Source organism: Hylobates moloch, unplaced genomic scaffold (assembly GCF_009828535.3).
Source record: "Hylobates moloch isolate HMO894 unplaced genomic scaffold, HMol_V3 SCAFFOLD_21, whole genome shotgun sequence".
NCBI lineage: Eukaryota > Metazoa > Chordata > Mammalia > Primates > Hylobatidae > Hylobates > Hylobates moloch.
In genome coordinates, this window is record NW_026652296.1 from 46,710,084 (window position 1) to 46,733,887 (window position 23,804).

Consider the following 23,804-nt stretch of genomic DNA (forward strand, 5'->3'; position numbering starts at 1 on the left):
AGAAAAGCCTACATTTTCAATGCATAATATTTCCTTGCCCCCATTGCCAAAAGAAATAAACCAATGTTATTTAAAGATTAATTAAATTAGACTGAGAGAAAGTTCACTAAGGTTTATATAACACAAACCCATATAATAATTTTTTTCTAATTATAAAGATTTCATGTTTGAACAAACACCTTTCTTCTAAGCTGCCGAACATATTCAGAGGTAAATTAAACTATTTGAGTAAGTTGAGCAATTACAACAAATTAGACAACAGCCTCACTTGCTCCCTAAACCACAAAGTCTTCATGAATGCTTTGCGTTGACCCACAAATAGAACAATAAGAAGGATGTTAAAAGGTAGTGTCAAAGGAACTGAATGCCAAATGCTGCAAGCTTTGTCTAAATCCGTCTAAATAAAGGCGACAAATTGCCATGTCATGCATTGGGGAAGCTTTCTCGTAAAGACCCGGACAATAATGAGATCCTTTGGCCTTCTGCAGTGTCAGATCATATCAAATACAAATGAGCAAACTCTAACCTGAATATATTTATTTCTTAAGTAATCATCTCTTTCTTTATAAAACTGATCAAAATACTCTTTGATTCCACTGTTTTCTCTAGAAGAAAAGTAATATAAATCATATAAAGGTAACACAAAAGTATGCTTATTACTCCAACTAGCTAAAAGCCCTTATAAAATGTTACTTCTCTCTTTTCCTAATGCATTTCTAATGGATACATTATGCCTTATGACAGTGTTTTCTAAACTTCAGAATTTGGCAGTCCTAAGTATGTGCTCTGGTAACCCAGAAGCCAATAGTAGGAGAATGAGAAATAATGCTTTGCCAGTGTTTAACTATATAATGCATAATTTCTCTCTCCTTACCTATGTTATTCATAATGAAGAGGTAGTGTCTACAAAGAGCTTAACAGATAAAATTAGAAGTTTTGATTATAATTCTAACTTGTTTATATTTGTTATACAGATATAATATCTGGAATGAATACTCCCTTTTCCATCCAAATATCTGGCATAATCTGAATATAAAAGTGGTTTATTGAATCCTTGCTGCTTCTGAAGCCAACTACATAAACAGGCTTTCAAAAATTGTCAGTCAGCTGACAATACACTTTAAAGGAGGAGCCAACCATCAAAATAATTAACAACAAGGACAGCACAGGCACTGCCTAATCAGAAAAAAATACCCAGCCAATCAAAATGGTCATCACCATAAATAACAAATATAGCCATGCTAGCATGTTCTGGCTGAAGAGTGAGTCCAATAAAACATGTCATTCTAACAGTCACTGAGATTTGTTGACCTTTAATAAGCTATAGCAGGGCACATGCATGCACACAAGCCAACACAAACCTATAACTTGTTTTTCTTCTTTTATTTTTATACAACACTGTGTCATTGACATTTGGACATCCTCCACATCCCATTAAATATGGATCTAGCTCATTCTTTTTAATACTATCAAAATATCTCAATGCACAATATCCTCTATTGGTAGATCATTCATCTATTGATGGATATTTAAGCCTTTTTCAGTTATTCCAACAAATAAAATAGCAGTGCACATCATTTATACATATATATTTATGTACTAATGCTTTCTAATTTTTAATTCTCAAATATTCTGACAATTAGGATTGCTAAAGCCAGGTGTGGTGGCACACACCTGTAGTCCTAGCTACTAGGGAGTCTGAGGCAAAAGGGTCACTGGAGCCCAGGAGTTCCAGGCTTCTGTGTGCAATGATCATCCTTATAAATAGTCACTGCACTCCAGCTTGGGCAAAATAACAGGACTCCACCTCGAAAAAATCAATGAGAATCACTGAGTCAAAATTTATGTATTTGTCTTTTTAACTGATTATGTGAGATTGCTTTAAAAAGACATTGCAACAATTTATACTATTAGAATTCCTACGTTCCTAAGGATTACACATGGTAAGTGTTAATGCTATGCTGTGGTTTGGGTTCCCTGGAAAATAGCCCTTTAGAGTTTTCCAACCTACAGGCAAGGAGGTTGGACTTTCGTATCTTACATCATGAGTAATTGCTGGCAGGCCATCCTCAGGGAGAGGCAAGGCAGCTGTCTCTGAGGAAAATTCTTGGAGAAGGAATCAGCTGAAAATTATTGCCTGACCAAACTCTCAGCAGAAGGCAGAGTGCTTCAGTCCTAAAGGGGAATCTGACCCATCTTATGGTTGAAAAATGTATCTTGTTGCTTTAGTGTAAATTGTTGCAATGTCTTTTTAAAGCAATCTCACATAATCAGTTAAAAAGACAAACACATAACTTTTGACTCAGCAATCCTAATTTTTTTTTCGAGGTGGGGTCCTGTTATGCTGCCAAGCTGGAGTGCAGTGGCTATTGATAAGCATGATCATAACACACAGAAGCCTAGAACTCCTGGGCTTTAGTGATCCTCCTGACTCAGCCTCCCCAGTAGCTAGGACTACAGAAATACAAATTTCTCTGAATACTAATGCAGAAGCATGTTTTCATGCTTATTTACCATTTGGAATTTGTCTTCTGTAACATGCTTGTTCATACCCTTTGCCCGTTTTTCTTTTGGTCATTTGGTTTTTTATTTTCCTTTTGTAGGAACTCTTTGTATATTATGGAAAATAAACCTATATTTATCACAAGAGTTACAAATATTTGCCCAGTATATCATTTGTCATCCCATTTATCTATTTTTTGTTAAATGTATCAAGGTCCTGTCAGGAAACAGATAGTACACTCAAAGGCTTTTAACTTTGAGTGACAGGAATTAAATAAAGGAGCCATGTCCAAAGATGCAGGAAGATTAAAGGCATCAACAAATGTTCCAACAATAAGAAAATGCTGTCTCAACCTCTAGGTCTTAGGGGTAAAAAGAAAGGAAGGAACTAAACTCTGTTGAGCTGGATATGTGGAAGAGGAGGGGCCCAGATGATACATTCCACAAAAGTAAGCCCCTTGGGTCATGGAGCAAGCCAGGGAAAGGCAGGGGGATTTAGAGTAGGAGGAGAGTAAATGGAGCATAATCAACACACCGTATAAAATGTTTAACTTTTTATGTAGAAGAAAATTTCAACATTTTTTAAGAACTTTAATAACATTGTTACGTTAGCACTGTTTAAAAATATTATTGTTGACAAATTTTGATTTTAGAATAGTTTAGGACTTGTAAGAACCAACTATTGATATATGCAACAATCTAGAGGAATTTTCTGAGATTCATGCTGAGGGGAAAAAAGCCAATCCCAAAGGTTTACATTATATTATTCTACTTATATAACATTCTTGAAATGACAAAAGGTTTAAAGAGGGGGCGGGGTGGGAGGGAAATGAATGTGGCTACAAAAGGAAAACAAGAGGAATCCTTGTGGTGATGAAAATGTTACATCAAAAAAAATTTTTTTTTTATATTTTTATAGATTTAGGAGTATAAGTTCAGTTGTGTTACATGGATATGGGGTGTAGTGGTAAAGCCTGGGCTTTTGGTGTACCTATCACCCAAATAGTGCACACTGTACCCAATAGGTAGTATTTTATCCCTCGTCCCCTTCCCACCTTCCCATCTTCTCACCATCTGGAGTCCACAATGTCTATTATTCCACTCTGCATGTCCATGTATGTCCTTTGTTTAGCTCCCACCTTAAGTGAGAACACGTGGTTTTTGACTTTCTGTTTCTGAGTCATTTCAGTTAGGATAATGGTCTCCTGTTCTATCCATGTTGCGGCAAAAGACATGATTTCATTCTTTTTTAGGGCAGAGTAGTATTCCATGGTATATATATGCCATATTTTCATCCAGTCATTCCTCGATCAACATTTAGGTTGATTCCATGACTCTGCTTTTGTGAATGGTGCTGCTATTAAACATATGAGCACAGGGGTCTTTTTGATATGATTTATTTTCCTTTGGATACATACCTAGAAGTAGGATACATGGATAGTACGATAGTTCTATTTTTAGTTCTTTGAGAAATCTCCACAGTTTTCCAAAGAGGTTGCACAATTTACCTTCCCACCGACAGTGTATAAGAATTTTCTTTTCTCTATATCCTTGCCAGCATGTATTGCTTTTGACTTTTTAATAGCTATTCTGACTGTTGTGAAATGGTATTGTGGCTTTAATTTGCATTTCCCTGATGATTAGTGATGTTGAGCATTTTTTCATGTTTGTTGGGTGCTTGTATGTCTTCTTTTGAAATACGTCTGTTCGTGTCCTTTGCCCACTTTTTAACAGAGTTATTTGTTTTTTTCTTGTTATTTGAGTTCTTTGTAGATTCTGGATATTAGACCTTTGTCCAGATGCATTGTTTGCAAATATTTTCTCCCATTCTATATGTTGTCTTTTTACTCTGTTAATTACTTCGTTAGCTGTGCAGAAGCTGTTGCATTTAATTAAGTCTAATTTTTCTATTTTTGTTTTTGTTGTTTTTCTGAGGACTTAGTCATAAACTCTTTGCCTATGCTTAGGACAATATCCAAAAGAGTTTTTCCTAGGTTTTCTTCTGGGACTTTTATTGTTTTTGGTCTTACATTTAAGCCTTTAGTCCATATTTAGTTAATTTTTATATACGGTACAAGATAGGGGTCCAGTTTCATTTTTCTGCATATGGCTCTCCAATTCTCCCAGCACCATTTATTGAAGAGGATGTTTGTTTCCCAGCATATATCTGTGTTGACTTTATCAAATATCAGGTAGTTGTAGGTATTAGCCTTATTTTTGGGTTCTCTATTCTGTTCCATTGATCTGTGTCTAGTTTTATACCAGTACCATGCTGTTTTGGGTACTATACCTTGTGGTATAGTTAGAAGTCAAGTAATGTAATACCACCAGCTTTATCCTTTTTGCTTAGGATTGCTTTCACTATTCAGGCTCTTTTTTGATTCCACATGAATTTTAAGATTTTTTTTCTAATTCTGGGAAAAATGATGTTGGTAATTTGATAGGATTGCATAGCTTGACTGTCAATGTTAATAACCTAGCAGTGATACTGCACTATGGCTTTACCAATGAAAAACTAGAATTTGAGAAGAAATAGAACTTATAAAAAAAGAACCAAATAGAAATTATGGAATTGATATTGAACTGTAATTCTGAAAATGTTATCATTGGGGGAAACTGAGTCAAGCATAAATGGGATCTCATTAGTCCTTACAACTGCATATGAAGTAACAATTATCTCAAAATAAAAAGTTTAACTAATTTTTTTTCTTTTTAAAAAGAGTAACTGCCAAACTCCTTGATGTAGTGTGGCACCATTTTATGATCCTACCAACAATGAGAGATCCAGTTTCTCTGCACTCTCACCAGACTTTGGTACTGTCAGCATTTTTCAATCTTAGCCACTCTAATAGATGTGTAGTGGTGCTTATTACTGTTAGCGTTTAAATATTTTACTTATTAAAATAATAAAGACATTTTTCTAGATCTAAAATAAATTCCATTCCCTTTTGGAGACGTTCTTTCTCCCCTGCATATTACCATCTTGTGTCTTTTTTTTCTTTTGGACTTGGCTTCCTGGAAACTTGTGCAAGAACTTTGCCCCCTACAAGGGACTAATGTACCTAGCTTCATGCTGCCAGTCAGTCATACAGGCAGAGGAGGAGGGAACAACCTGGGGAAGATGCTGGTGGAAAATCAATTAGGAGGGCTGGAATATGAGGGCAGAATTGAGCTCAATTCCACCCTACTCCTGCAATGGTAAGGTCTACAGTCTAATTTAGCCCAAGTAAGGCTGTGACTGCAGGTCCTGACTCATTTTATGCCAATGCTGAGATAAAAGGTAAATCAGATCCAGGAGGAATGGGGCAGACACGGGGCTCAGAAAGCTCAGACCAGACCACACCAAATTTCCATAAGTTCATACTGAGCAAGGCAAAAGAGCACAAAACCAGAATCTAGCATATCCCCAGAAGAAGACTGGCAAGAACATGACAGGCAACAAATCCAGAGAAAGGTTTTCCTCTAGAGTCCCTGACTCTGAGGGGAAAGAAAGAATGAGAAAGGATGGAAACAACCCAGGAAGCCAAGAGACCCAGCAAGAAGGAGAGCAGACCCATTCATTTTTAAATTTAACCAATTTAGGGTCTAGGGTGATTGACTAAAAATCTCACTTCTTATTTCCATAAGAAGGACATTCATCCAATAGATAGTTGGATACCAATTTCAAACAGTAGAAAGATGACCCAGGGTTGGAGCATATAGGCCTCATTTTTATTGCCAACTACAGTTGCTATCCCTGACAAATGTATTGTGGTGCAATCATCCTTTTGCTGTCAAGTGTTACTTAACAATTTTTAAAAATTATATCTATACTCCTTTTGTGTAAAACTCCTCACCTTCTTTTTGGTTGTAGGCAGATGTATAAACAATAAATATACCAACTTAAGATAATGTTGAATTCAAAAGAAGCAAGCTACATGTTTGTATAATGGTATAATAGGTTTTACTAAGAAGTGAATTTGACTCTACTTACACATTTAGACAAAATGAAATTTTTTTATCACTGCAAAAAAATAATGCTTGAGGATGTTCTATTTCCAAATCTCTTTCCATGTAGACGAGATCATGAAAAGAGCAGATGTTTCAAAATTATGGCCATTGGTTTTACCTCCCAAATCCCAAGACATTAAAAAGTGGTTTTTCTGCCAAAACGTCTATCCAATCGTTATGCCTTTTGCTCCTCCAGAGGCATAGGTTCTATTCAGAATACACAGATGGCAGTAGAGTAACATGTTTCCTGTTGAATCAGTAAATTGTTGATTATTGCTAAGGGCTATTAAAGTTAAAAAAATAAATAAAAAGATTATGGCTCATATTCTGGTTTATTTATTTTTCTGACCTCAACTTGGAATTATGATTAGAATATTTTCTTGGTATGTTTCTCATACCAATTGTTTCAGCTTTTTTAACTGACTGCAAAGTTCATTCTTTATATATGACACGCAGAGTACAGTTTAAGCTATAATAGAGAAGAGGAAGCACTAAAGATTATGCTTCAAAGCATAGTTTTCCTATTACATGACAGATTTCGATTTGTCATTTTCAAGTAACTCACATGAAGTATATTATGTGTTTAAATTGTGGTGTTTCTTCTTCATGAATACAATATTTACAAGTGAAACATATGCAAACTGAGATAATAATACCATCAAAATTTATAATACCTCTTAGCTATTAGAAAAGCAAATAAAAAGTTTACCCCTCAAATGAACAATGAAAACCCCTGTAGAATCCTGTACTGTACTGAAAATAAAAATATAACATTTGTATACCCCGCCCCCAAACCTAACATAGAGATGAAAGTCATTTTGTTAACATTCAAAAGCTCATGACAATAGAAATTATTGGGATACAAAAAGGTATTTCACAAATTATTTCAAAATATTTTCCTAAGCTTACAGTGGTTTCTACTCCATAATCTTAAGGGAACTTAAGAGTGAACTAAAATTTCTCAAAAATCAAGATATTTAAAAAGAAAAATTTGAAAAAGGTAGTCTTCTACTAATCAGGTTACGAATCTAAAAATAAATGTAATAAAATGCTTCTAAATAATATTACTTTAGATTATAAACAATTGTTCATATACAATTTACATACAAATTATAACAATACAGGTGTTCTTTGGTACGCATGCAGTATTACGAATTCTCCATATACCTCTATCTAGACACCACCACACCATAAGTCTCCCAGAGTCTAGGTGTCAATCTATCTGAACAATATCTTAATTATTGCACATAACAATAAAGCAATAAAACTTTATTTGGATCTGACAGTCCATCTGTTAAAGCTCCTGTCATATCAAATGAATGAAAATAAGTCAAACATTATTTCATGAAAATAGTTTCTGAGTTTCCTAGTATATTAATAAGGTCAAATTCTAAAGCCTATTAATAAGAGAGAAATTAAGAGGTAAAAAGGCAAATTAAATTCAATATATTTTATTAGTTTATTTACTGTTATGTAAACCTTGGAAATAAATGACTCTGTGAAATTAGTGCTAAAATAAGTGTTGGCATTTCCTAGAAATCAATTAACACTGTCCACAGGTAGTGGTAACAGGATAGGTAAAATATGACAAACTCTTATGTTCATAGATCTATGGGAGGATGCAGAAAACATGTATAACAATATTCTCAAGAAAATCACTTCAGAAAAGTTTTCTTTGTGATATTCAAACATGAAATGCATTACTATCTAAAATAATAAAGCTGAGTAATATCATTAATAAAATGAGTTGTGACATTTTAAAATTTCCTATTTTTCCCTTTGCTTATCTCTGTAAATCCCAGAAATAGGCTGTAATTTCTTATATCCAACCACATATGATTTGGTGAGGCAGCCACAGAATGATGTCTGTATCTGAATATTCTAGAGGTCAGTTTTTTATCCTATCTTTAGTGCCTGTATATCCAGGCATGTATACACACATGCGTGCACCTGTGTGTGTGTGTGTGTGCATGTGTGTGTGTGTGTACATTAAGTACAATCATTCATTCCCAAGAAACAAAGTGTGGTTAGCAAGCAAATCTTTCTGCCTAGCAGCTGCAAAAACTCATGCTTTTAACATATTTAAAATTCTTTTTAATAAAATCCTAATCATCCTACTTTTAAAAGGTCTCTATAGAAAATTCTTTAAAACAGATAGCAAGTTCTTGTCCCCTCTTTTGTCCTCTCAGAATCTTTGGTTGGTGAAAATGCGCAGGTAAGATACTATTAAGAACTAAGCAGTAGAGCTGGAACACTTAAATATGTAAATATACATGCTATTAAACATTTTCACATTCAGGAGGTCAAAACAAAGAGAAATGTGAATAGACAGAGAAAAGAAAAAGGTCCAGATTGCAGGACCCCTGAGCCCTGTTTGACACCGGAGAGACAGAGAAGAGAAATGGTAGCAGCCATTACTGTTTCCATTTAATGACACAAGTAAAACCTCTGAGAACCCTGGTATTTCCCAAAGGGTATGTACAAGTCATACATGATTCATGTTGTTAGAAATTATTCCAGTCAACTTATAGAATGAGACTCTATTGTAAAAATTTGGAGGTCAGCCCTAAAATGATTTATGTATATAACTAAAGAAAAAAAATATGAGAATTATAGTTACAGAACATAAAAATATTATACGCTTGGAACATTTTAGTATCAGTAAGTTATAAAAACACAAAGTAGAGGGAGAACAAGTAGAAAAGTGTAAACGTGCTGCTATTCTAATTTTGTATACAGAGGTTAAAAGATAATGCTTGAAGCATCGAGTAATAGGAATTCGAGTATATAACCAAAATATATGAGCTATAAAGTTAGTAGGTCTACTAACTTTATCCTCTTCCATAGCTGACCACCCTAGAGATTACTTGCTCTAGCAGGTATGATTAAAATGTGTAAGGTATTAAAACTGCTAGATGCTAGCTAGAACTTTTTTATGTAAAATAAATTATTTGTGTAAATTAAATTCATATATTTTAATATAGAAAAAAATACACTGTTAAAATGTTTAATATACATCCCTTAAAAAGTGTAAATTCAAAGAACACAATTTTTATACTTATGAGGTTGACAGAGCAGGCAATTATATCTTCACTTGATAAATATTTCTAACAGGTAGTTTATTGCTACCAAATATAAATACTAAACTTTGCTTCTGCTTTTAAAGTTCATACTATCTCTTTAGGTAGAGATCTTCTCATTCATTTTAATTACTAAGAAATGCTGCTTTAGAACAAATATGGTATCAAGAACGTTACAACTCATGGAATTAAATTGATTCAGTACATTTGTGAATCTTTGTGTCTCTGTGTGTGTTATAATACGAAGCTTGAAAAGGATCACATCACTAAGTTCTATGATTACAGAATCATAGACCTTGTCTATATGGTATAAATACACACACACATACACAAACACTTCAATACCTAATACAACATTGTATTTTGAGGATAAAAAGACAGAAGCAGCTCTTTCAGGAATGAAACTTAGTATAGACATAAATATTTTAGTTTATGCCATAATTAACGACTATTATACGTGGAGTAAGGTTTAAAGAATTTAAGAAAATTTAGATGTAATGTTTCATTTTGCTTCACATATTTCCAGGCACTATTATTTGATGTGCACACATTTACAATAGTTATGTTTTCCTGATAAATTGTTCTTTTTATAATTATACAATGTCTCTCTTTAGCTCTAATAATGTTTCTTTGCTCTGAGTTTATCTGGTAAGAATATAACAATTTTTTTCCTTAAATTAATGTTTACATGGTATGTATTTTTCCATGCTTTTACTTTCAACCTACCTATATTGTTGTATTTGAAGCAAATTTTTTATAGACAGCATATGGTTGGCCATGTTTTTTATCTATTATGTCAAAATCTGTCTTTTAATTAGTTTATTTAGACCATTTACATTTTTAGCTTTATTGATTCACATACCAGGCCCTTGAAAAATACACGATTAAATGGTTTTTGTATGTTCATAGACTTTCAACCATTACCACAATCAATTTCTGAACATTTTCTTCATCCCCCAAAGAAACTCATGCCATTTGTATTCACTCCCTATTTCCCCCAACAATCAGTAATCTGCTTATGGCCTCTACAGATTTGCCTATTCTAGACATTTCATATAAATGGAATCATACAATATGTAGTCTCTTATGACTAGCTTTTTTTTCATTCAGCGTAAGTTTTCCAAAGTTCATTTATCTTGTATCAGTACTCGATTCCTTTTTAAGCATGAAAAATTTTCCATTTTATGGATATATTTTGTTTATCCATTCATGAGGTGATGGACATTTAGGTTGTTCCATTTTGGGGCTATTATGAATAACATTGGTAAGAAAATTAATATGCAAGTTTTTATGCAAATTTTTTAAATCTCTTGGGTATATACCTATGAGTAGAATTGCCAGCTAATATAGTAATTCTATGTTTAACAATTTGATGAACTGCTATACCATTTTTCACAGTGACTGCACCATCTTACAATCCCACCAGCAATGGGTAAGTGTTCTAGTTTCTCCTTATCTTGGTCAACAATTCTTATTATCTGCCTTTTTTGGTAATAGCTATCCTAGTGAATAAAAGTGGCTTCTCGTTGTGGTTTTGATTTACATTTCCCTGAGAGCTAATGATGTTCAGCATCTTTTCATGTGCTTCTTAGCAATTTGAATAACTTACATGGAGAAATATCTATTCAGAACCCTTGCCTAATCTAAAATTGTGTTATCTGTCTTTTAATTAATGAGGTTTACAAGTACTTTATGTATTTTGGATACAAGTTTCTTAACAGATTTATGCTTTACAAATATTTCCTCCCATTCTGTGACCTGTATTTACTTTCTTTATGGTGTGATTTGAAGCACAAAAGTTTCAATTTAGATAAAGTCCAGTGTATGTATCTTTCTTTTTGTTGTCAGTGCTTGTACTTTTGGTATCATATCTAAGAATTCATTGCACAAGGTCATGAATTTTACACCTATGCTTCCTTCTGAGAGTTTTATAGCTTTAGTTCTTCCACTTAGATCTATGATCCATTCAGAGTTAATTTTTATATATGGTGTAAGGAAGGGATCTAACTTCATTCTTTTGCATGTGGATATCCAGTTAGCCCAGTACCATTTGTCAAAAACACTATTCTTTCCCCCATTGAATTGTCTTGGCACTCTTGTTGCAAATCAATTGGCCATCAATGGAAGGCTTTATTTCTGAACTCTTAATTCTATTCCATCAAATCTATCTGTTTATCCTTAGGCCAGCCCCATGTTGTCTTCATTACCATAGTCTTACAGTTTTAAAATCAGAAAATCTAAGTATTCAAACTTGGTTCTTCCATTTTAAAACTGTTTGAACTATCCTGGGTCCCTTGCATTTCCATAGATCATTTAAATTTAAAGTAATAAAATTGGGTTTATTGACATATTAGGGCTTAAGACTGTCATTTTATTACTTGTTTTCTCTTTGCTTCCTCTGTTTCTCTTACTTTCCTTTGGGTGACTTGATCACATTAAAAATTTCTATCTTGATTTCTTTATCTTTTTAAAAGTATATTGCTTTGTATAGTTTTCTTAGCAGCTGCTCTAGAAAATAACAATATACCCATGTAACTCATCAAGTCTAATAGTATCAACATATGGGAATGATGGGATCAAATTCTGTTTAGCACCACTGAAATCATGGAGGGAGTAAGATGTGAGTTTTCCAGTGGTGTTTGGCAGATACTGCCAAAAATTTTCTGGTGTAAAGCCACCCTTCACCTGGTCCTTTGCCTAAAGAAAACAAGATTTTCTTGGAGCTTCTTCATCTGTACTTTCTGGCAGCTCTGGCAGTTTGGAGGCTTCTGCAGCACCTAGCTCAGGATATATGACAGATAACACAAAAATTCAAGGAACTCACTGCTTTGTAGTTCAAGTTCCAAAAATTCCTAGCAGTTCACCCTCTTCTTTTGATCTTTGAGAGACTTCCTTACCATCTTCATAGCATTGTATCCAGAAATTTTTAGTTATAAGGGAGAGAACCTGGAAGGAATGAGGCTACTCCATTTTGGTGGAACTGAAAGTAATATTTCATTTTAGTTATTTAAAAATGCCTATTTGTGTCCTTTGACCTTCACTGATACACTCTGATGTTTCTACCAATACCGTAGAGGGTTTGACTATTTGGGTGAAGGTACCAAATTATTCCTTTTGTTGTTCATATGCAGGCAAACATTCATTTATATTTATCTAAAAGTAATGTAAACATTTGAAAATAATTATATGGTTAAGTCACTTCAATTAGTTAAAACAGTTGGATGAGAACACAACAGAATATTTCAAGCAACAGCTGAGTAGAAGATTTTAATCTCATTACAACTGATGTCAGCATTCTACCTGAGGCAAAACTAATTGCAGCAGCTTCCGCCCACAGCCCCACCTCACCACATACTCATCCCAGATAACCATGCAGAAGAAAATGCACTAATAAAGGGACAGTTTTCATTTGCGCCTTTACAGTCATGTATAAGCTAGAGCACAATGTCCCCCATGTACCTAACAGAAAGTGTCCATGCCCTTTCCCAGGCCTCTCCTTAGTGCCAATATCTGGGATGGAATGCTGGCTGGATGTGCTATTTTATGGGAATAAAAGGAATGTAGGTGTCTTCAAGGAGGATGAACCTAATTTAGAGTCTCAGGTCCACCGTGAGTAAGCTACTCAACATCTCAGAACCTCAGTTTCCTTGTCTATAACATATGGGCTCCGGGAGCTTTTAATTCTCTTGAAGAATTAGATGAAAGTATGTACCTCTCAGAGCCAGTACCTGGCTCAGAAAATGCTAAATAAGTACACATTTGACCCCCTGAGTTGGCAATGACAAAACAGTGGAACTGGAGGAGCTCACGTAACTCAGGAACACCAGAATTGGTTTAAATTAGAATTCCCCCAAATTCTACTGGAATTTTAAAAGAATATATTCTACTACTAGAATTTGGGGGAATTCTAATTTAAACTTATATATTCTTTTAATTTTGGGGGTACATAGAAAGTGTATATGTTTGTGGAGTACATGAGATGTTTTGAAACGGGCATATGCAATGTAAAATAATCACATCATGGAGAATGGGGTTTCCCTCCCCTCAAGCATTTATTCTTTGTGTTACAAACCCGAACCCAATTACACTCCTGTAGTTTTTTAAAATATACAATTAGGTCATTGTTGACTACAGTCACCTTGCTGTACTGTCAAACCATATGTCTTATTCATTCTTTCTTTTTTTTTTATACCACTAACCATCCCCACCCCCTAACTCTAACCTATATATTTGAAGGAAGTATGTCTCCCCAAAATATTAAAACAAACAAAAAACCATGGTCTCAAAACACACGTGCATTTAATATGAGTAAATATAAAAATTTAAACTCTCCTGATAAATCTTTCCTTATAGGTGATCAGATTTCAAGTATACTTTTTCTAAAAATATATTCAGGGACAAATGTTAAGAACTTTCTTTTTAATTCTGTACTATTTTCCCCCTGAGAGTTGTTTAAGGACTAAAATAAATTTTAAAATAATGTGTAGAAAATGTAAAGATTCTCTCATACATATCTCTTAGGCATAAGTGGCAGAATTCAGATAATTCAATACACACTCATCCCTCCCTTTTCCCCACTGCTCTCTGAAAACTGGAGGGTAGTTTGGGGTTAAGTGGAGTTTCTGAAGATCAAACTACTGTCATAAGTTCTACTATTTTGGCCTAAAGAGCCACGGGAGCACCCAAAACAATGATTCCAGTTTATCAAATATAATGTTCTCCAAAAGAGTAAGTCAGATTCTCCAGGTTGGAATTTTGGAATTCTCACCACAGATGGGTTGCACAGCCCTGGCAAATCACTTAGCTGTCTGAGCTTCAGGCTCCCAGCTAAGTGGCGACAGCAGCACAGCACACCACATTCTATCAGAATTTTCTCATCTAGCCTGACCCCGCCCTTCAGAGTCAAAGGAAACATCAGCAATCATTCCTGACCTCATTTAAGGACAGAGAAATGAGGGTTCTGAAAATATTCGTGTTTCCCAAAGGGTGATACACAAATCGTGGATGATTCATAGGCAACCTTTGAGAAAGGAGAACTACTGACTTTGAGGAATGAAGAGAAAAACTGGCAAAAGGTAGGGACACAGGAGAAAAACTGAATTCCCAAATAATAGCAGCTAACAAATATTAAGCTGGCAAATGAAGGGATTAAAAATGAGCAAAACAGCTGTAGAAGACCTGGGAAATGACCCATTCAAGAAAGTTGAGTTCTGTGAACAGCTGATTCATAATGCCATTGAGGGCCAGGAATTTCAACACTGAATAGTAACTTAAACTCTGTGATAAATGGAAAACCATGCTCAGAATTTTGAAATGTCTTAGACCATGGAAGGAAATAAGTGTAGAAGGAGAGTTCCCTGATTTCTTACTTCAAATCGGACCAGGTCCTACCTCATGTAAGGCCAACTTTGATGGTCATTATCCAGCTTCCCATGACTCTAAATTCCACTTCTGTAGTTTTGGAGTAGGTGCAGTCATGAACTACATAACAACATTTTGATCATTGATGGACTGCATATACAAGGTGGTCCCATAAGATTATAGTGGAGCTGAAAAGTTCCCATTGTGTAGTGATGCCATAGCCATCATGACATCATAGCACAATGAATGATACTGATGTAAACAAACCTACTGTGCTGCCAGTCATACAAAAGTATAGTACATACAATTATGTACAGTACATAATAATTGATAATGAAAGACTATATTACTGCTTTCTGTATCTACCATAGTATTGATTGCTGCTTCAGAGTATACTTCTTCTGCTTACTAAAAAAAAAAAAAAAAGTTAACTATAAAACAGCCTCAGGCAGGTCCTTCAGGAGGTATTCCAGAAGAAGGCACTATTATCATAGGAGATGACAGTTCCATGCATGTATTGGCCCTGAAGATATTCCACTGGGAAAAGATGTGGAGGTGGAAGACAGTGATTTTGATGACCCTGGTCCAGTGTATGCCTGGACTAGTGTGAGTGTTTCTGTATTAGTTTTTAACAAAATAAAATTAAGTAAAAAAAAAGAAATTTTAAAATAGAAAAAAGCTTATAAAATAAGGATATAAAGAAAATTTTGTACAACTGTACAATGTATTTGTGCTTTAATCTAAGTATTATTACAAAAGAGTAAAAAAGTTAAAAATAATTAAAAGTACATAAAGTAAAAAAGTTACAGTAAGCTACAGTTAATTTATTATTGGGGAAAGAAAAAATATTTTTAATACCTTTAACATAGCCTAAGTTCACTGTGTTTATAAAAGTCTACAGTAGTATACAGCAATGTCCTAGTCCTTCACATTCACTCACCACTGACTCACTGACTCATCCAAAGCAACTTTCAGTCCTGCAAGCTCCATTCATGGTAAGTGCCCTATACACAATTACCATTTCTTAATCTTTTGTGTCATATTTTTACTGTACCTTTTCTGTGTTTAGATATGCTTAGACACACAATACTTACCATTTTGTTACAATTGCCTACAGTATTCACTACAGTAACATGCTATACAAGTTTGTAGCCTAGGAGCAGTAGGCTATACCATATAGCCTAGGTACGTAGTAGGCTATCCCATCAGGGTGTTGTCGGTTCACTCTATGATGTTCACACAACAACATAATTGCCTAATGATCTATTTTTTTCAGAACATATCCTTGTCTTTAAGCGATGCATGACTGTGTTTTCAATAAGACTCTCTACTGATGCTGAAGCGCAACAAAGTCTGAAATCCTCGTATACCAAAAGGCTTTTTTGTTCTTCCATGTGCACTTTACTCTTCTTGTAGCTAAATCTATTTTGGGATAGAGAGTGGTCATTTGCTACTTTTCTGAGAAAGAAGTGCCTTCTCTATGACCCTTATCCGCCCCACCCCCAACCCCACATAGAGATATGAATAGTTTAAATTTTACTGTATATAAAGATAAAAACAGGTAGCATAAGAGAGAACTCAAAGGGTCATTTAAATGAAATGAATGAAAAATTGAGTCATTTTTGAGAAAATCTAGGAGCTATTGAATTATTCCAAGGTCACATGAAATAAAGAATAAAAAACAAATGTTCAGATACCAGGTTCAGCATGCCAGTCATTATGCTTTCTGATCTCCCTGAGGAGAAGCCTTTGTCATCTTAAGGAAAAGGATAAAAAGCATATACTTTTACCTGTAAAAAGGATTAAGGAAATTAAACATTTGTATTAAGTGCAATATTCAGTCAGTGCTATCTTGAACACAATTTAATACTTCACTCAAAAAAGTGAAATAAGTAGAGTTTTACCTTTAAAATAACTACAGACATATTCATGCATATACAGTCATTAAAAGAATGTTATAAAATTACAGCCAACTTTAGAGCAGTAACTGGATAACAGCTCAGGAAAACACCATTCAAAATTGACAGTTAATTAAAATTTAAATGAGAGAATATTAAGTTGCCTTTTTATCTTTTATAATTTTAATTTTACTCAATAAATACAAAGGTCTATTCTTATATATTCCTTTTCCAAAACATCCAATGCATAGCTATATCTCAACAGTAATCCACCACAAAAGTTGTGCAGGAAAGTTTTCCCTTCCACTTCGGCCATCTTTGCAAAAGGTAATAGTTGTGATGGGCAGTAGTGATCACCCTCAATCAATCGGTATCCCAGGCTATCTGGTATATTTGTAAACAAAAATTTATTGTCAACATAATGTGTCTATTTTCTTCAACATAACTTACTATGCAGAAATTATGAGGTGTGAAGAGAACTGTTCTTACCATGTTCTACATCTGATTCCATTACAAGAGAAGAAGATTTCATGACATTCATCTATTGCGGTGAAAGTAATACCATCTTTTCAACTATACATAATTTAATATCATTATTTAAATCAATATTTGAAAACTAATAGATTATTGAAGCACAAGTTGATTTAATATACACTATACAACTATGCACTGCATTAAGGAACCAATTCCATTACATTTTGGATCCAATTCCTAGGACAAATTAAGTCTTCATTTTCATGTTTTCTAAAACAATCTACATGATAAAATTGCATAGAAAGACTGACAGAGCATGACAACTGCTTGTACAGAGACCTTATATCACAGAAGTTACTCATCCAAACCTATTAACAGTTACATTCATTGAAAAAGGAAAAAAAATCATAATTTCCCTCTCCAACTTGAATATCTTCTGCATAAAAAGAAAGGGTAACAGCAAATATAAGCAGTTCAAAAAATAATGCAATTACTTACTGTCTTCATTTGGAATGAAATTTATGAGGAAGCAGAGCATCATTAGGCTTCAAAAAAAAAAAAGTGATACTGATAAAACATGCAAATCTCCAGTCAACATCTCTAATCACATTCTACTATGCCTCCTTGCTTTCAGTTTCCACCTAAGGCCATTGAATACTGACTATGATCAGATACTTTTCCAGGCACTGGAGTTACAATGACGCGCAACAATAGATGTAAACTATAAACCCTGCTTTTGTGAATTTAGAGTCCAAGGCCCTTATGTTTCTTTCCAAATAGGAGACAGGGCTTTTCTTGGTACTCCTTTTAGCTAAAACTATTTAGTAGGAGAGGGAAATTTATTTCTCACAGTTCTGGTAGTAGGAACGTTTAAGTTCAAGGCACTGGCCGATTTGGTGTCTGGTGAGAGACTGCTTTCTGGTTCATAGACTTATGTCTTCTCTTCTCACTGTGTCCTCACATGGCTGAAGAGGGAGGGAGGTCTCCAAATGACCTAATTATCTTCCAAAGGCCCCACCTCCTAATACAATCACATAGGGTATTAGGATTTAAACATAAAAATTTTCAGAAGGACACAAACATTCAGTCTATAGCAGAAAGAGAAGGGAAGGAAAGTGAAGGAAGGGACAGGAAAGGGAAGGAAGGTACAGGGAAAGGAAGGCCATTAAATTAGAGGTGGAGCTGAATGATTGACTACATGGGCTTAAAGGTGTAATTGGACTGGGTGCAGTGGCTCACGCCTGTAATCCCAACACTTCGGGAAGCCGAGGTGGGTGGATTACCTGAGGTCAGGAGTTCAAGACCAGCCTGGCCAACATGGTGAAACTCCCGTCTATACCAAAAATACAAAAATTAGCTGGACATGGTGGCAACCGCCTGTAATCCCAGCTACTCGGGAGGCCGAGGCAGGAGAACTGCTTGAACCTGGGAGGTGGAGGTTGCAGTGAGCCGAGATGGCACCACTGCACTCCAGCCTGGGTGACAGAGCAAGACTCCGTCTTAAAAAAAAAAAAAAAAAAAGGTGTAATTCATATGAAAATGGTTATAAAAAGGTGTAATTGATATGAAAATGGTTATCAATGTGTCAGTAATACTATGCATTATAACAATGGTGATAAATTAAGAGATTTCACCACAATGATATTTGAATGACTCTAAGATTTGAGTTTTTCAAGGGCAAAGATCACGTTGTATTCCTTTTTGCAACTCTAGCAGCTAGCACAGTGACTGACATAAGATAAATACCCGGTAAATGCTAAGTGAATCAATGACTAAATCTTACCTCCTTATCATGGATTGGGCAGAGGGCTAAAATTTATTAATTCTGACTCTGCCTTGAAAACATCTGAAAAAAAAGGTAGAAGTAATCTTCCAAGCATAATTACCCCTATGTGATTTAAAAGAAATCACATAAAAATTACTAAAATAATCATAATAATCAATTTTACAGCAAGGCAATAAACAATTGCAAATGCTTGATGTAAAAATATTACTTATTTACATATAAGACAGGTGATAAGAACAGTTTACAAAACACATTTAATAATTTTAATTTAAAAGAAAACTGGTATATACAGTATTTATTCTTAGGTCTACTTTTTTCTATTTCATTATTTTGTTAGGACAATATGATATTAACATTTAAAGGAGTCAAAGAACATATGAAAAAACTACCTTCTTAAGTAATTCTTCCTCTCCCCCCAAATATAGATTTTAGCCCAGCCTATAAACTCATTAGATACTTGATACCACCAATAAATTGAGTGTGGTTTGTTCTCTGATAATGTCTCAGACAAGAATGGTGTGCATGGCAGTCATTGCTGGTGCACTGCCCAGATCTCCATGACTTAGACCATTTCGGTGCTGTTGGTATGACTTCTAGAACATGTGTCTCTTTGCCTGAGGGCTCTCTCTGGCCACTAGGGTGGGCTTGCTTTGCCTGTAGGCATGGAGCGCCATAACTTCTGGGAAATTCAAGTCCTCCAGTGCCCTCATCCTTCAGCTGGGATAGCTCCAAGGCACGTGCAGAGTTCCCCAGTAGAAACAACCCCAGTTGCTCCAGGTTAATTTGCTTGTCACCCTTTTTTTAGCCTCATCCATTCTCTTTTTTATTTCCCCCACTCCTCTCTTTGTATAATACTTCCAGGGATCACTTCCCAGTGAATTGCTAGCATTCTAATCTAAAAAAAAAAAAACTAAGATAATGTATTTTATAGTGTTAGATTTATAAGATAAATGCAAAAGGTGATTGAAAAAAAAAGATATAGTAGAAATGCTTCACACCAGTACTCTGAATGTAAATCTGAGTTTATAACTGGCAGTTGGGGTAGAGGGAAAACTATCATGGAGTAATCATTTACTCAAGAAACAGCAAATATTTTTCATACTCTGATTCTGAAAACGTAAAGAAGGCACAGCCCTTGCTCTGAAGAAATAAAAGTCGTATGAGAAAGTCAGATACAAAGTGTGAAGGGGCCAAGTCTCCAAATATGGCCCCAGTAATTCCTCCAATTTTTTATGCAAGCCCCTTTGCGATGTGGCTTTGCCTCTCCTCTAATCAAGAGTTGTAGTCTATTTTACCATCACTTTAATTCTGAGTTGGCCTTTTGATTTGCTTTGAGCAACCAAATGCTGTGGAAGTAATATGTGGGATTACTATTCTATCCCTAAGGAGGACTGGTACTTTCACTTCCCCCTCTTGGAGCCCAGCATGGTGATGCCATAAGTCCACAGGAGACTGCAGGATGATTAGAGCCACACAGAGGAGATGCTAGAAGAAGAGAAGCCATTTTGGAAATTCCAGCCCCTCTTAAGTTCTCAGCTGAATGCAACTGTATCAGTGACCTCAGGTACACAATCAAGGAGGAGAATCTCCCAGCTGAGCCCAACCAAGCTACAGGATCATGGGAAATAGTAAGTTGTTGTAAGCCACCAAGTTTTGGAGTGGTTTGTTAAGCAATAACAGATAACTGATTCAACAAGCAATTACAGTGCAGTCTGATAATTGCACTCCTCGAATGACATCTCTCTGCTTCACGTGTCTCAGTCCCACCAGGCTAGCTCTGGCGAGGAGACAGCCAGATCAGGAGCCATTGCTGCCACATCAGGAAAAAGTTCCAGTTTAGCTCTACCATCCAACACCTAGCCAGACTCGGTTTGCAGCTCAGTTGACTGAAGCAAAATATGACAGCTCAAAGAATAAGCCTTATACAACATCTGCCTAAAGGGATTTATGACCCTGGAAGAGATAGATCAGATCAGAAAAAAAGATCTGGGAGTATGTGATCTGTATGATGGACTTTGTTTATGGGGACCTGATTCAGTTTCTGCCATGCATGCACATTTATCATGAGGATTATATAGATAACTAGTTGATGAGATCCTTCACATGCCCCTCCTGCATGCAGCCAGTTGATGCAGTACTGCTTACATCCTATGAGATTAATTGAGCCAGGCTCTCTCATCTGACTTCAAGTGAACCACATTTTGGTGGTTTTGATTGTTTGTCACTGATCCCAAAGAGACAGGGATTAGGAATTAAAATAATGCACAAAAGTTTCCAACAAATTTCTGGATGGCTGCAGATGTTGGGGGAAAAGTATGTGATATTTTAGAAACTTAGGGGGCAAAGTAGGATGATATTTTTATGTAAAGCCTGGACCCAACGTTTAAAAATATAATTGTATTTAGATCTTGAAAAAAAAAGAGAAAAGACAGATATTGGGTGAGCACCTACTATAAGACAACACTGTGCAGGGACTAACCAAAGATACATAAAATGTAATTGCTGCCATAAACACACATTTTTGCTAGGAACAATGGCTATTATTTGTAATGATTAGAGGATACCCAAGTTACGTGCAGTATAATTATGACCCTATGGACAAGAAAAGTTGAGAGAATAAAAGATGGAAGTGTAGGCTAACTGAAAGAGTTTAGCTGAGATCAAAGGAAAGGAAAGTTGGGATCAAAAGAAGGGAAAGCCATCCAGGTAGGGGGAAGAGTTGAGTAAAAAGGCAGGAGGCTAAACAGGGATGACAATCAGGATCCGTCTGAGAGAAAAGCGGAAAATATGGATAGCAAGATGTAATCTCTATTTTCTCACTCCACAATCCTAAAACATGTTCCCTAAAAATATATGATGGATATTGGCCCTTCTTTCCTTTGAACCAGTCAAAATATTAAGAGAACCACTTATGAACAATAGCAAAATATCACCCATCTTCTAATTACTGTTGAAAAGCAGATTTGCAAATGTTTCTCCTGGAGGATTCTTTCTTCTATTTTGTGGCAAAGCACATACCAGTCAACCACATGCATATTGCTATAACTAGGTTATAGCTACTGAAACAGCTAGCCTTAATACTTAATGCTATCAATACAAAAAAAAAGTTCTAGCAATTACTTCATATTTCCATTTGCAACAAATTTTTAGTATATTTACAGAGAGTTTCAACAGTTCCTAATACCTACAATGTGGATGGATAGCATCTTACGCTTTGAAAATTAATAGGGAGACCTGATTCCCTCGACTTATTTAAACATAGTTGTAGCTAATATATTATTACCTTAATAATTTGTTCCCATTCATCAAAATAAAAAATACAGTGCATTTATAAATGTAAATGAAACACTGATTAGAGTTTACATTTTTTCTTTTACACTACAAGTGTCCAGTCAATGCAATCCCATCTTTGTTGTAAGTGTCTAGAACATGGCTAAAATAACATATGTGCACATGTATACAGATATCTCTACAACCATATATGTAAATACTGGTTTATGGCTTGTATAGATTCTGAGATTTATTAAATAAGACACCTTCACTGCTTCCCAGAGATAATAGTTACCTGACATATACAATTCTAAATGAGGTACCTTATCTCTCTCTTCCACACCTTCAAATTAATAGTGTTTTCCTAACACCGATTGCAGTTTCTCAAAAGTGAACTTTAACAAACAAAGCATTTAGATGTTATGAAATGCACTATCTTAATGTTCATAAAAGTTATTGCTTACACCCAGCATGATTACTTAATTACTATGATTCAATTATCAACCAAACAAAATGCAGAAAGTAGATCTCACTTGCTTTCTTGCCCAGAAGCCACATCCCATAATTAAATTGGAAGATGGTAAAAAATCTCCTCAAACTATGCAAGCGACTGGTGGAGCTGTTCCTTCTGCTCATGACCTTTGGGTTACAGCTGAATCGGATCCTGTAGGCTGTAATGACTAGATCACCTGAGACCAAGGCTGCTAGCTAAACGCACACCGCTTTAGGAAGTGAGTTCAGAGAAATGAAAACTGGACTCCCAGATCCAAGGAGCAGCCACCAATACCCAAAACCCACCCAGGTACCAGACAGGATACCTGCATAGAACTCTGTGCCCAATAAAATGATTCATTGGCCTGGGCAAGAATAATCTCAAACCTGTGGGGTAAATTGTGTGTATGAGTGGGCAGAGACCACAGTGTCTTTTTTCCTAGACAGGCTTCTCCCTACATTTAATCAGCTACACTTATATTTCATCTCTCAGAGAGTGAATATAGTGTTCCCATCTTCATCAAGTGGTCTCATCATCATCATCATCATCATCTGGACAGATACTGTTAGTGCTCCGCCCATATGCCCTCAGCTCTTACCATTTCAGGCAGGCCAAGCTGACTTCCAACTGTTAGCACTTGTATTTCATTGCATGAAAGCTTCTCTGCCTGCCAAACACCACTCTGCCTATGCAAATGGAAGGCTGTAAATGCCGAGGAATTAATACTCCCACAGAGTAGCCCTCAACTAATGACTGCCAGGAGTTGATGGATACATACTCCAGCTCCCTTATCTCTAGTGGGAAATTCTGTACACTTGACTCTCAGAACGCCACAGCATCATTAAACTCCAGTTGCCCTCCTTATTGGCGTTTTTCCTTCTCTGCCCTACTTTTTCACTCCCCTACCAGTGTTCCTTGAGATTACCTCTTACATAAATTACTTATAGGAG

At 35.5% G+C, this 23,804-nt stretch overlaps 1 protein-coding gene and 1 pseudogene across 4 annotated transcripts in view; one reads left to right on the top strand and one right to left on the bottom strand.

Moving 5' to 3' along the window:
• MACROD2 (mono-ADP ribosylhydrolase 2) overlaps positions 1-23,804 on the bottom strand; it is a 2,131,323-nt gene that overhangs the window by 1,527,470 nt on the left and 580,049 nt on the right. The gene's annotated exons all lie outside the window — the stretch shown is intronic.
• LOC116460988 (RING finger protein 11-like) lies at positions 20,817-21,255 on the top strand (annotated as a pseudogene).